A 14,990-nucleotide genomic window follows, 5' to 3' on the forward strand; every position below is an offset into this window, starting at 1 on the left:
GAGGCTGGCAGGCTGGCCGCAGTGGAGCCCCGCGAGTCTCCCCTCTCCCCAGGCGCCTCCGTGGGCTCTGAGTGCAGCGCCTCCGTGGGTTGCTGGGCTCGCCACTCCCCACACTTGGCCCTTGTGGTGGGGCTGGTCCTTGCAGTCACGTGCTCAGCAGCATCCTTGGCCTCTGCACATGTCCTCCTGCGGGAGTGGTGTCACAGCGTGCTGCCCTGCTCTCCAGGCTTTGCTGCGTTGCTCCTCAAAGTAGCGGTCCTGGTTCCATCTCTGCCAGTTAGGGTTGGGGTTAGGGTTAGGGTTAGGGTTAGGGTTGGAGTTCGGGTTAGGGTTGGAGTTCGGGTTAGGGTTGGGGTTGGGGTTAGGGTTAGGGTTGGGGTTGGGGTTAGGGTTGGGGTTGGAGTTAGGGTTAGGGTTAGGGTTGGGGTTGGGGTTGGGGTTGGGGTTAGGTTTAGGGTTGGGGTTGGGGTTAGGGTTAGGGTTGGAGTTCGGGTTAGGGTTGGGGTTGGGGTTGGGGTTAGGGTTGGGGTTAGGGTTGAGGTTGGGGTTGGGGTTGGAGTTAGGGTTAGGGTTAGGGTTGGGGTTGGGGTTGGGGTTGGGGTTAGGGTTAGGGTTAGGGTTGGAGTTCGGGTTAGGGTTGGAGTTCGGGTTAGGGTTGGGGTTGGGGTTAGGGTTAGGGTTGGGGTTGGGGTTAGGGTTGGGGTTGGAGTTAGGGTTAGGGTTAGGGTTGGGGTTGGGGTTGGGGTTGGGGTTAGGTTTAGGGTTGGGGTTGGGGTTAGGGTTAGGGTTGGAGTTCGGGTTAGGGTTGGGGTTGGGGTTGGGGTTAGGGTTGGGGTTAGGGTTGAGGTTGGGGTTAGGGTTGGGGTTAGGGTTATGGTTGGGGTTAGGGTTAGGGTTGGGGTTAGAGTTTGGGTTAGGTTTAGGGTTGGGGTTGGGGTTAGGGTTAGGGTTGGGTTTGGGGTTAGGGTTAGGGTTGGGGTTAGGGTTGAGGTTGGGGTTGGGGATAGGTTTAGGGTTGGTGTTGGTGTTGGGGTTGGGGTTGGGGTTAGGGTTAGGTTTGGGGTTAGGGTTAGGGTTGGGGTTGGGGTTAGGGTTGGGGTTAGGGTTGGGGTTGGGGTTGGTGTTAGGTTTAGGGTTGGGGTTGGGGTTAGGGTTGGGGTTGAGGTTGGGTTAGGGTTGGGATTAAGGTTAGGGTTAGGGTTGGGGTTAGCGTTAGGGTTAGGATTCTGGTTAGGTTTAGGGTCAGTGTTAGGGTTAGGGTGAGGGTTGGGGTTAAGGTTAGGATTAGGGTTGGGGTTAGGGTTAGGTTTAGGGTTGGGATTTGGATTAGGGTAGGGTTAGGGCTAGGGCTAGGATCAGAGTCCTGGTCAGGTTCTGGGTTAGGGTTAGGGTTAGGGTTAGGGCTAGGGCTAGGGTCAGGGTCCCGGTGAGTTTCTGGGTTAGGGCTAGGGCTAGGGTCAGGGTCCCGTTAGGGCCTGGGTTAGGGTTAGGGCTAGGTTTAGGGTCTGGGCTAGGTTCAGAGGCTTCCCATTTCCTGCCGCCCAGCTACGTGGTGCTCACTGTCTCAGCGCAATGAGCCCCGGCTCACTGATGCAGGTGCAGTCACACAAGTTTTACTTGGTCATTTCTCATTTTTAGTGAGATCAACAGTTTTTCAGTGTGTATCAGCTCTTTTGGTTTCTTCTTCTTTTTAAGTCTTTTCCTTCGGTGTTCTTCATTGTTACATTGTAGGATTGCTGTGGAAGCACTGGTTCTATCCCTGTGTCAGTTCTCTGAATTACGTAGTCCTCCCCGTGAGAGACTTGCATTTTTGTTTTGTTTGCTTCCCTTGTATGTGCAGCATTTGGCACTTTTAAGGTCACAGGTTACCAATCAGATACCTTAGGTGCCAGCAGACTTTTGATTCGAGGGGCCAGGTTGCGACGGTGTGGCTGTGTGGGCCCGTGTCTCCTGTACCTACACAGTCTGCTATTGTAGCACTGCTGCGGCCCTGGGTGCTGGGTTAGCGGGCAGCATGGACTGAATATAATGCATAATTGTGCCAACAAAACTTTATTTACAAACACAGGCCCACAAAGTTTGCTGGCCTCTGTTATAGAGTATCGCTCACCCTGTCTTTGCCATGTTTCAAAAACCCTTCGCTACTCAGAGGTGAAAAACATATTTACTCACGAGATTATTTTTGCAGAGCCCACTGCACAATGATTTTGTATTTCATAGAGGAGCCACGTTCTCCTTCAAAGTAGATTATTAAGTGAATTAATTTAAGGAAAGATCGTGAGACCCCGTGATTGTACCTGTGATTCAGATACAGGACGAGGTTGGCCGTGCTGAGTGGAGAGGCAGGACCCCTCCTGCTGTGGTGCAGAGGGTAGCCGGGCACCAGGAAGTCATGTGGGGAGCCTCCATGTCCTCCGTTACCCAGAGACTGTAATTTTACACCTGGATTTAGAATGTGGTAGTAGCTCCTTGGATGTTTGTCGTGTTCAAAAAATGGAAAAGCACCCCCCGAATTTGACACGGAGGGAGCAGCCTGTGAGAAGTCGCCGGGAGGTCAGACTCAGCCCAGCCGGCCCAGTTGGTTTCCCTGAAGAAAGGATTTAATGGGTTCCCTTTGTCTTTATTTTGCCTCCTTCCTGAGGTTCTCCTGCCAGCGCTTGCTGACTAAGTCAGCCTCTGGTTGCCATGGCAACGTGCCATTCTCTCCATGTCCTGAAGGGCAGTTGGTGTTTTTGTTTTTTCCAGATCCTTAAAATTTCATTTCTTTGAGTGCTCCTGGGGCTTTTCTGGTTGAAGTGGTCACAGTGTTCCCCCACCCCCACTGACACCCTGTGTTGGACCTGGGCACCCAAGTACATTCAGTCCCCTTTGGACAAACCCCACCCCCTCAGCAGGGGCCCGCTCCTTCAGCACCTGTGTAAGTGACGGCGAAGCTGGGGACCCCAGCTCCCACCCCCGCACAGTAGGCGTGCCTTGGAATTCAGCACAGAGGCGCACACACCGTTGACTAGTAAGAGGCATCTGCGGTCAGGGTGCCAACATAGTTTTAAGGGCTGACCCTATGCACAAGGGTTGCTTACTTTCCCTCCTTTAATCCTTACAGGAACCCAGTAAAGTAGGTATTATTGTCATTGCCATCCTACAGAGCAGAAAACTAAGTCTTATTTTTTTTCTTTATAAATTAAAAAATGTTTTTCAATTACAACTGACATCACTGTTCCATTAGCTTCAGATATGTAGACATTTACATCCCTTACCAGGTGTCCCTAAGAAGCCTAACACACCTGGCACCATTACACAGTGACTACAACGTTGTGGGCTGTACTCCGTGTGCTGTACTTTATATCCCCGTGACTGTTCTGCAACCACCAGTCTCAATTCCTTCACCTTTTCAGCCCGTCCCCCAGCCCCCTCCCATCTGGTGGTCATCAGTCTATTCTCTGCATCTGTGAGTCTGTTTCTATTTTGTTTAGTGATTTTGTTCTTTAGAGTCCACATAAGTGAAATCATATGGTATTTGCCTTCCTCTGTCTGACTTATTTCACGGAGCATAATGCATCTAAATGTCTATGTTTTCATGGCCAAGTGATATTCCATTGCACGTGTGCACCACTTCTTCATCCACTTGCGTGCTGATGGCTGCCCCCACGTGTTGGCTGTTGTGAATAACATAGCAGTGAAAGTGTCTTTTCAAGTTAGTGTTTTGGATTTCTTTGAATAAGTACCCCAAAGTGGGATTGCTGGGTCATATGAGAGTTCTGTTTTTAATTTGTTGAGGCGCCTCCATACTGGGTGAAAACTAAGTGTTACTGAGAGGTTAAGGGATTTGCCCAGGGTCCCACAGCCAGGTGCATTTTCCTTGTGTTGATTTAGCTTCTTTGGGGTGCACTCAGACCTGCAGCAACATGCTCACCTCTGGGTGCAAAGTGCTTCGTGCCTCTGTTAGGGTTGGTGGCAGGACATGACTCCACCATCCCCGACACGGAGCCGTGGGAGGCAGAGAAGACACCGGAAGACTCCTTCCTGGCTGAGCACAGGCTTGGGAAAGGCCTGTGAGGTGTGCGGACACCGTCTGCCAGTCTCCCTCCTGGTTGAAGTGTTGGCCGTGACGGCACCTTTCTCCCTGCGGCCCTTGGGAAGGTTCCCGGCAGTCCCTGTAAAGACACATAAAGGCGTGTTCCTGTCAGGAGGTGCTCCAGGGCGCTGTATGGTCCTGGCCCAGCCACTCCTGGGCTGGTTGTCACCTCTGTGTGGGGGGGTGGGGGCGGGGGGGATGCGTGCCGCAGGCCTCATGAGGGTGAAAGGAGCTCACTGGCTGAGCAGCTCCTAGGGCAGGGCAGCAGCAGGCAGGCCAGGTCCTGGTGTTCTCCTGTTGTTGATGATATGATTGTGGTTATTCCTTCCTGAGTGCTGCTGGAACCTTCTATTACCTCTCCCGGCGGGGAGGGGGGGGGGCGGTCCTTTTCTCTGGGGCCTTGTGAGGAGCCGATCCACGCTCAGTGTGTCCTTCAGGAGGGGCACTTAGCATGTGAACACAGGCACTGGGTGACCCTGGAGCCCATGTCTTTGAACATTCTGTTCTGCAGCTGAACAGGCTGTCGACACTGGGCCTCATGCAAGCGCAGGTCCCTGGGAGGGTACTGTGGGCGGGGAGAGTTCTGTGGGCGGGGAGAGTTCTGTGGGCGGGGAGAGTACTGTGGGCGGGGAGGGTACTGTGGGCGGGGAGGGTTCTGTGGGCGGGGAGGGTACTGTGGGCGGGGAGGGTTCTGTGGGCGGGGAGGGTACTGTGGGCGGGGAGGGTTCTGTGGGCGGGGAGGGTTCTGTGGGCGGGGAGGGTACTGTGGGCGGGGAGGGTACTGTGGGCGGGGAGGGTTCTGTGGGCGGGAAGGGTACTGTGGGCGGGGAGGGTTCTGTGGGCGGGGAGGGTTCTGTGGGCGGGGAGGGTACTGTGGGCGGGAGAATACTGTGGGCGGGGAGAGTACTGTGGGCGGGGAGGGTTCTGTGGGCGGGGAGGGTTCTGTGGGCGGGGAGGGTTCTGTGGGCAGGGAGAGTACTGTGGGCGGGAGAGTTCTGTGGGCGGGGAGAGTACTGTGGGCGGGGAGGGTACTGTGGGCGGGGAGGGTTCTGTGGGCGGGGAGGGTTCTGTGGGCGGGGAGGGTTCTGTGGGCGGGGAGGGTACTGTGGGCGGGAGAATACTGTGGGCGGGGAGAGTACTGTGGGCGGGGAGAATTCTGTGGGCGGGGAGGGTTCTGTGGGCGGGGAGGGTACTGTGGGCGGGGAGGGTACTGTGGGCGGGGAGAATTCTGTGGGCGGGGAGGGTTCTGTGGGCGGGGAGGGTACTGTGGGCGGGGAGGGTACTGTGGGCGGGGAGAGTACTGTGGGCGGGGAGAGTACTGTGGGCGGGGAGGGTACTGTGGGCGGGGAGGGTTCTGTCGGCGGGGAGAGTACTGTGGGCGGGGAGGGTTCTGTGGGCGGGGAGGGTTCTGTGGGCGGGGAGAGTTCTGTGGGCGGGAGAATATTGTGGGCGGGGAGGGTACTGTGGGCGGGGAGGGTACTGTGGGCGGGGAGGGTTCTGTGGGCGGGGAGAGTACTGTGGGCGGGGAGAGTTCTGTGGGCGGGGAGAGTTCTGTGGGCGGGGAGAGTACTGTGGGCGGGGAGAGTACTGTGGGCGGGGAGGGTACTGTGGGCGGGGAGGGTACTGTGGGCGGGGAGAATTCTTTGGGCGGGGAGAGTACTGTGAGCGGGGAGAGTACTGTGGGCAGGGAGAGTACTGTGGGCGGGGAGAGTACTGTGGGCGGGGAGGGTTCTGTGGGCGGGGAGGGTACTGTGGGCGGGGAGGGTTCTGTCGGCGGGGAGGGTACTGTGGGCGGGGAGGGTACTGTGGGCGGGGAGAATTCTGTGGGCGGGGAGAGTACTGTGGGCGGGGAGAGTACTGTGGGCGGGGAGGGTACTGTGGGCGGGGAGAGTACTGTGGGCAGGGAGAGTACTGTGGGCGGGGAGAGTACTGTGGGCGGGGAGGGTACTGTGGGCGGGGAGAATTCTGTGGGCGGGGAGAGTATTGTGGGCGGGGAGAGTACTGTGGGCGGGGAGAGTACTGTGGGCAGGGAGAGTACTGTGGGCGGGGAGGGTACTGTGGGCGGGGAGAGTACTGTGGGCGGGGAGAGTACTGTGGGCGGGGAGAATTCTGTGGGCGGGGAGGGTTCTGTGGGCGGGGAGAGTACTGTGGGCGGGGAGGGTACTGTGGGCGGGGAGAGTTCTGTGGGCGGGGAGAGTACTGTGGGCGGGGAGGGTTCTGTGGGCGGGGAGGGTACTGTGGGCGGGGAGAGTACTGTGGGCGGGGAGAGTACTGTGGGCGGGGAGGGTTCTGTGGGCGGGGAGGGTTCTGTGGGCGGGGAGAGTTCTGTGGTGGGGAGAGTACTGTGGGCGGGGAGAGTACTGTGGGCAGGGAGAGTACTGTGGGCGGGGAGAGTACTGTGGGCGGGGAGGGTTCTGTGGGCGGGGAGGGTTCTGTGGGCGGGGAGAGTTCTGTGGGCGGGGAGAGTTCTGTGGGCGGGAGAATATTGTGGGCGGGGAGGGTACTGTGGGCGGGGAGGGTACTGTGGGCGGGGAGGGTTCTGTGGGCGGGGAGAGTACTGTGGGCGGGGAGAGTTCTGTGGGCGGGGAGAGTTCTGTGGGCGGGGAGAGTACTGTGGGCGGGGAGAGTACTGTGGGCGGGGAGGGTACTGTGGGCGGGGAGAATTCTGTGGGCGGGGAGAGTACTGTGAGTGGGGAGAGTACTGTGGGCAGGGAGAGTACTGTGGGCGGGGAGAGTACTGTGGGCGGGGAGGGTTCTGTGGGCGGGGAGGGTACTGTGGGCGGGGAGGGTTCTGTCGGCGGGGAGGGTACTGTGGGCGGAGAGGGTTCTGTGGGCGGGGAGAGTTCTGTGGGCGGGGAGAGTTCTGTGGGCGGGAGAATACTGTGGGCGGGGAGAGTACTGTGGGCGGGGAGAGTACTGTGGGCTGGGAGAGTACTGTGGGCGGGGAGAGTTCTGTGGGCGGGGAGGGTTCTGTGGGCAGAGAGAATACTGTGGGCGGGGAGAGTACTGTGGGCGGGAGAATACTGTGGGCGGGGAGAGTACTGTGGGCGGGGAGAGTACTGTGGGCGGGGAGGGTACTGTGGGCGGGGAGAGTACTGTGGGCGGGGAGAGTTCTGTGGGTTGGGAGAGTACTGTGGGCGGGAGAATATTGTGGGCGGGGAGAGTACTGTGGGCGGGGAGAGTACTGTGGGCTGGGAGAGTACTGTGGGCGGGGAGAGTTCTGTGGGCGGGGAGGGTTCTGTGGGCAGAGAGAGTACTGTGGGCGGGGAGAGTACTGTGGGCGGGGAGAGTTCTGTGGGCGGGGAGAGTTCTGTGGGCGGGGAGGGTTCTGTGGGCGGGAGAATATTGTGGGCGGGGAGAGTACTGTGGGCGGGGAGAGTTCTGTGGGCGGGGAGAGTACTGTGGGCGGGGAGGGTACTGTGGGCGGGGAGGGTTCTGTGGGCGGGGAGAGTACTATGGGCGGGGAGGGTTCTGTGGGCGGGAGAATATTGTGGGCGGGGAGAGTACTGTGGGCGGGGAGAGTACTGTGGGCGGGGAGGGTTCTGTGGGCGGGGAGGGTTCTGTGGGCGGGGAGAGTACTGTGGGCGGGGAGGGTTCTGTGGGCGGGGAGGGTACTGTGGGCGGGGAGGGTACTGTGGGCAGGGAGAGTACTGTGGGCGGGGAGAGTACTGTGGGCGGGGAGAGTACTGTGGGCGGGGAGAGTTCTGTGGGCGGGAGAATATTGTGGGCGGGGAGAGTACTGTGGGTGGGGAGAGTACTGTGGGTGGGAGAGTACTGTTAGCTGCCCACCTGGCCTGCACCTGCAGGGTCTCCAGGAGGAGCTGCAGCTTGGAAGGGTGAGGAGTAGGGACAGCTTAATCGTGGTGCCTGGACCCCAGAGCATTCGACTTGGTCCCTTCTTTCTATGGAACCTTCAAGAAAAACTGGGCAGGGAGCCGGGGTCTTGGTTCTGTGGACACAGAGTTTTGAAAATACAGAAAACGTTTTTTTCTGCGCTTATCAAAAAGAGGGAGAGAGACGTTTAATTTGCTAGAAAGGAAGCCACTTGGGAGGTGTGGGTGGGCCGTTGTGGGGGGTGCAGGTTAATGGGCCCTTGAGAACTAGTTGCTCATTTCCCTACTCCCAACCTGCACTGGCTGGGAACTCAGCTTGTCCCGAGGGACTAAAATCCAGTCCCTCAGGCGTCACCCAAGATGGGGACAGAGAAGCAGTTGTTAGTAGTTGAGGAGAGGTGCAGGGGGCAGCGGGAATGCCTTCTGTGTACCAGTTCCTGCTGAGCACCCTCGTGTGTACATGTGCGTGTGCACTTGTGTGTGTGTGCGCGCGCGTGTGTGTCTCCTGGAATATGCTAATGGGCCTGTTTCTCAGATGAGGAGTGGCTCAGAGCCCCTGCTCACACAGCAGAAACGTGGGGGTAACGGGAATCTGACCCATGCCAGTTCCCACTTCTGACCGTGCATCCAGATCACCAGGGAGCTCTGTGCGAACACAGGCTCCTAGACCCCACTCCAACTCTCTGGGGTGGGACTGACACATTAGCAGTTTTCTCTCCCGAGTGCCCCTGCTACACCCTCCTCAGCACCTTGGAAGACTGTTCTCTGAGACGCTGGGCTCAGAATAAGCTGTGTCTGCATCGTAGCCCCTGTGAGTATTTTAGCAAAGCAAACTCTGTAATTGCGCTTCCTTTTTTGCTTTGGCCACCAGTCAGCTCAGAGCCAAGTGTGTAGCACCTATGGGAACTGTGTTGTTTCATTTTGAGTGTGTGCCTGTGTTTAACCTTCTGTTGTATACCCTTGGCCTCGGTTTTCTCAACTCTTTGCTTTATCTTTATGGAGTAAAGATACATGATTTCAAGTCCATTTCTAGATTTTATTACATATATATTGTTCATCCTCACCCAAGGATTTTTTTCCATTGATTTTTTAGAGAGTGTGGAAGGGAGGGTGGGAGGGGGAAAGAGAGAAACACCAACATGAGAGAGACACATCGATTGGTTGCCTTCCGCATGTGCTCCAACTGGGGCCAGGTATCAAATCTGCAACCCAGGTACGTGCTCCTTGACCAAGAATTGAACCTGCAACCCTTTGATGCTTGGGCCCATGATCTAACCACTGAACACACTGGCCAGGGCTAGTTTTATTATAAAGATACATCTATTTTATGGTGTCCTTTTTAGCATGTGAGATTTTCCCACATGACCCAGTTCACAAGAGTTGTGTATCCATCGCCACGATTGTAGGACATTTTCCTCACCCACACAGAAGCCGTTACCACTTACCTGTTTCCCACCCCTGGAGCAGTGCCAGGTCCTGTGGACATTTTCCCAGTTACTGTCACCAGTGGGGGGAGGGGGGGGCACCACACCTGAGGCCCATCCCAAACATTACCAAGTGTTAGAGTCACCATCATCATCTTCATCAGCTTCGTCATTTTCATCACCATCTCCATCTTCTTCCTCAAGCTCTTCATTATCATCACCCTCTTTGCCTTCATCACCATCTTCACCACATTTTTGTCAACATCTTCATCACCTTCATCTTCCTCATTATCTCCTTTGTCTTCACTGTTAACATTGTCATCAACATCTATATCATTATTGTCACCATCTTTGCCGTCCTCATCCCCTTCATCATTGTCATCTTCATCACAATCATTAGTGTCTAGTCCTTGATAGGTTGGTGGGAAGCACTTAGGAAACACGGGCTCTCAGCCCCCGGGACCTCTGGGGCTTCCTCTCTCTGTGGTCCAAAAGAGTGAAGACCACATCTACCACCGGGCCAGGGGCCTCCTGCAGACTCCCGCCTGGACAAAAAGGGAGACTTGAAAGTGGTGAACAGCAGAAGGTGGGGCAGGATCAGGCTATCACAGACCCTGCAGGTCCCACGAGGACCTCACTCCCCAGTAGTGAACTGGTGGATGGTGAGGTAGGGCCACCCCTTGGCTGGCCTGGGCAGGGTCCCACTCTTTGGATTTTGAGCTTCAGGAACAAAGACAATTTGTGTTTAGCAATTGCCTCCTTTTGTGGATGAAGCACATTTTACCCCACTTGCTTCCCAAGCCCTCAGGGCATCCAGTGAGTGGCTAGCGATTCAGTCTCTCCACTCCAAAACCTCAGGGCCCAAGGAGGTCAGGTCTGTTCTGTCCAGATAAACCCTCCCAGACCCTCACTCAACATCACCTGCCCGCTCGCTGCTGCTATGGCAAGGAACATGCCCTCGAATAGTGCACAGCCTTCAAGGTCAAGAAGGCCCTGATTGTTAAGGCACTTTCAAGGATTTATTTCAAAATGCAAAGGAACCTGAGGGCCCTGTGCAATGTGGTGGGGAGGGTGGGTCAGGGGCGGGCCCATGGGAGGGTGTGGGGAGGGTGGGTCAGGGGCGGGCCCATTGGAGGTTGTGGGGAGGGTGGGACGGGGCTGTGCGCAGGCCCTGGGAAGTTGTGGGGACAGTGACATGACCCCTGTCCTGGAGGAAGACAGGTGAGGCCAGTGCAGTCCTGGATGTGAACTGTGGCTCGTATACCTTCTACTTTTATTTATTTACTAGAGGCCCAGTGCACAAAATTCGTGCATGGGGCAGTGGAGGGGGGGCGGGGCTCAGCCAAGCCTGCGCCCTTTCACAGTATGGGAACCCTCAGGGGATGTTCAACTACATTTTTAAAAAATCATCCTGTACTTAATTTTCTTACTAACTCCTCCTTTTAAACTCCCCTCACTCTCACATTCTGTTTCTCCTTTTTATTTAACTATTTTCCTGGCCTCACCCCATTTTAGCATCCTTCTCTTTCCTGCTTTCTTTCCCACCCTCCCTTTGAACCTCCAGCGGCCCCTCTCCCTCCCTCCCTCCTCCCTTCTCTCCCTTCTCTCCCTTCATTCCCCGCTGTCTCCTTCTTACTCCTCCCACCCTCCCCTCCCATTCACCTTTCCCTTGTGAGCCTGAACCCTGCCTCCCGCCCTCCTTCCCTATTATTATCCCCCACCCCCAACCATGTTCACTGGTTTCTCTTTTAAACCTTCCCCTTTCCTCTCTGGGACCTGCTTCCAGCCTGCCTGAGCACACTTTGATATTAAAGCTTCGGTTCAGGGGGCATTAACCCACAGCCCAGGGCCCAGCCCCGGCCAGGCCTTCACCACCCCCCCTTCCCTGGCCTCCCCACCACCATCCTCCTCCCATTCCCTGCCCAGGACACCCCAACTTCTAGTCAACAAAGTACAGTTAACGTACCACCAACCTAACCCTGGCCAGTGTCTTTGGGGTCCAGCCCTCGGGGACAAAAGTGGTACCCTCCTTAGTGTCCAACTCCACCCCAGCTAAGCTGTGCCTCCCCTCCCAGCACAGGGCGCCCAGCCCAGCGAGGGTGGCCGAGGCCTGTGTGGCCCCGGGCGCTGCTGCCGCGAAGCAGGAGCACCTCTGCCCGGAAGGCCTCAGACCATCCACCCCTCCGTCCCAGGACCCATGGGCGCCTCCCCGCCAACGGCCCGTGCCGGGGGCCACTGTCCTCCTCCTGAGTCTGGGCAGGAATCCCCGCTCCACACCGCCTGTGTCCCACCCCTCGCTGGGTGCACCTGCTCTGCCCCTCCGCGGTCGCCACCCCCGCCCACGTGCAGCCCCACATTTCCTTCCCTTTTCCATTCCTGTGTCTTTTTCTTGTTCCATTTCAGTATTTCTGTTTCTCCTCTCAGCCTGTCCGCATGCAGGCCTGCCTTCCTCTCCCTTTCCTTCCTCATCCCCTCCTATCGTATCCTATCCTACCTACCCTAGGCCTTGCAGCTGCCTGAGCAGGGGGCGGGGACACAACCTGCTGATCGGTCATTACATGATGGTGTCCTGATTTATTTGCATATTATCCTGTTATTAGATAGATTTTTGTTAATCCTCACCCAAGGATTTTTTTCCATTGGTCTTTAGAGAGTGGAAGGGAGGGAGAGAGACAGAGAGAGAGAAACATCAATGTGTGAGAGACACATTGATTGGTTGCCTCCCTGCATATGCACTGACCAGGACCAGAGATTGAGCCTGCAACCAAGGTATGTGCCCTTGACTGGAATCAAACTCGGGACCCTTCAGTCCATGGCTGATGCTCTAATCACTGAGCACCGGCCAGGGCACCTCTGCCTTTTGGTGTAGGTAGCTAAGCAACAGGAAACAGCTCCTGAGTGGGAAACGTTTGACAAAACCTAAGCCTTGGGAGCACATAAGCATCAGCCTTGGCGCTGGCGCAGCACTGAGGGTGTCCGGGAGGGAGAGTGCAGGTGGGCTGTGGCCCTGCAGGGCAGGCTCGGCTCCCTTGTTTGGTGCTGATGTGGAACACGCTGAGTCCTTAGAGTCATCCCTGGGTCAGTTGCTGTTGCTTCAGGTGCTTGGGAATCTGTCCAGGAAGGTACAGTATGTTTTGTAAGAAAATGCAAGACCACATCCATCTCCTGTCAGTGTCCATAAACATGACTCCTGACCCGGGGGAGCAGGTGGCCTGCTGGGTTTGAGGTCGCCTGGCGGAAGCGAGGACTGCGTGAGCCCTGAGGAGTCACCTGGCCTGCCTGAGCTTGGCTGTTGCAGGGACTGACTGTACCGGCCCGCCTTACCCGGACAGGGCTCATGCTGTGTGAGCGGCAGTCGTAGCAATACTAGTGCAACGACAGTTTGCTAACATTTACTAACTCATGTTTCATGCCAGGGACTGTGCTGCGCCTGCATTCAGTCAAGTCTGAGATGTAAATGCTTGGAGAGTGTAGCTAGGATGTACCAAGTCACACAGCTGGTAGGTGATGGACTGAGCTTGGACCTAGATGGCTAGCTAGCTCTGGATGCCAGACCTGGAACCACCCTGCTTCATGAAATAGTTGTAGACAGTCAGGCCTGGCCTGGTGGTTCCACAGTCCCTGAGGACCCAGGCTCCTTTAGCTTCCTGTTCATGTAGCCTCTATGGTCCAGTATGGCTGCTGGAGCACCAGGTATCACGTTCAAGTCCCAAAAGTGCATACATCCCAGCCAAGACAGTCTCCAGGAAGGACCCCCAGAAGCTCCTCAGCACACCTTTACCTGCAGCCCCTGGGTCACAACTTCATTATGTGACCATCTTCACTGGCAAAGAGGCTCCACTGAATAGTCAGCTTTCTGATGCTGCTTCAGGAGAATGGCGATTGGGCTGGAAGCCAGCAGCTCTGCTACGGCAGGAGTGCAGGTCAACTGTGTGGACTAGGCAGATCGAAGGAGCAAGGAAGGACTGAGCAAACAGGTGCACGCGCAAGCGAGACATGTTCCTTGTCAGGTCGTAGCCATCTCCAAAGCAGTGTGATCGAGGCCACACGGGAACTGTCCCGTGCCCCACACACCCACTGTCCAGTGCTGGGCTGGGCAAGCTGAGGAAGAGGGGGCGAGGGTAACTCTGAGAGTCCTTGGGTGACGTGGACAGCTAGGCTGTCCCTTCCTCAGGGATGACTTCCGCCTCGACATTTCCGCTCAAGGACAGACACTTCTGAGCAGCCTCTGTGTGCCACTGTCAGTATCAGATCCTGGGGAAGGAGGAGGAACCAAGTGGACGTGGGCACGGCCTTCAGGACAGGTCACAGGGAGGAGGCCAAGGTAAACAAGGGCAGGTGATGTGCACAGGTTCGGGGCATGTGGTCGGGGACACAGGGAGTGCTTCTAACAGGCCCTGGGCACAGGCGCTACTGGGGCCTCAGGAGGTTACCAACCCCCCCTTGCTGGGCTGGTGGGGGTCCATGTCCCGCAGGCATTGGTGGGTAAGTGATGGTGTTTCTTTAAAATCCGGGACAGACCGGAGTTTGTGTCTCTCTGTGCCTCGGTATCTTTTGTCCAGGATGCTCTTGCTTACCCGCATTGTTGGGCCTCTGCCTTGTACCTCAGGCACTGGACTGGACCCCACCCCACCATTGCCCCCAGGCTTGCTGAGGTGGGGGAGGCACCGTGGGAGACCCCATGGAGGAGCTTCTTGGCCCGCAGGGGGCTGTCAGGCTTCCCGAGGTGAGGGGCAGAGAGAGGAGCCCGTGGGGTGGGGCCCCTGCCCAGGAGACTTTGCCCAGGCAGGAGGGGAAGGGTGGGGAAGGCCTGGAGTGGGGCCACCTGAGCAAAAGCTCGGAAGTGGGGATGCTGTGACCGAGGAAGGACGGAGGCCGGGGCCATGGGCAGCGAGGGAGGGAGGCAGGGCCGGGTGCCTGCGGGCACTCCATGAGTGCTTGTGCACCGCCAACCACATGGTCTCAGTGCCAGGGCACAGGCAGTGGATGCTTCCTTGTTGTTTTACATTTTAAGATCAGAATATGGGACAGATGTACCTGGTGAAAACGAAACCGTAATCTCACCCCCACCCGCCACACCCTCCATCCAGAGGCAGCCGCTGTATTACAAACTGTGGTGCTTGCAACCGCTCCAAAGCTGACAGGAGTGGAAACATCCACGAGGCAGTTAGTTGACTCGCCCCTGCTGCCGAGTGGCCTGTCACCTGGAGGGGGCCACAGTCCCCTCGGGAGGGGGGCAGACCTCCCTGGTGGACCCAGAAGCGGATGAAAGGAGAAATCACAAACGTGATGTGCTCATGCCCTGAACACCTGACTTGCACCCTCCCCCTCCAAGCTGGAATCCAGCATGTCTCATGGGGGGCATCATCTACGCTTCTAGGGGCGGCTCTTGGAGACGAGGGAGACTTTAAGGGCACATGGAAGCCACCTACGGCAAACCTTCTGAGTTGTACGGTTTCCTGGCTCCCACACACTTTACTCCCACACAGGCAGACAGAGTATTCTAGCTCCAGGGCCTTCCACTCAGTTCCCCTTGAATGGACGTGCAGAGGCAGAATGAACTCACCTGACCACAGGCACAAGCAGGCCAGGGAACAGCGGACCCGTGCCGTATCCGGGGAGCCCAGGCGGGCAGGGGCTGCTGGGGGGCGGGTGTGG

The 14,990-nt window shown here is 57.1% G+C and overlaps 1 protein-coding gene across 7 annotated transcripts in view; it reads left to right on the forward strand.

Moving 5' to 3' along the window:
- The window catches only part of PHACTR3 (phosphatase and actin regulator 3), a 157,554-nt gene that overhangs the window by 129,692 nt on the left and 12,872 nt on the right, over window positions 1-14,990 (forward strand). The gene's annotated exons all lie outside the window — the stretch shown is intronic.

Source organism: Plecotus auritus (assembly GCF_963455305.1).
Source record: "Plecotus auritus genome assembly, chromosome: 8".
Classification (NCBI taxonomy): domain Eukaryota; kingdom Metazoa; phylum Chordata; class Mammalia; order Chiroptera; family Vespertilionidae; genus Plecotus; species Plecotus auritus.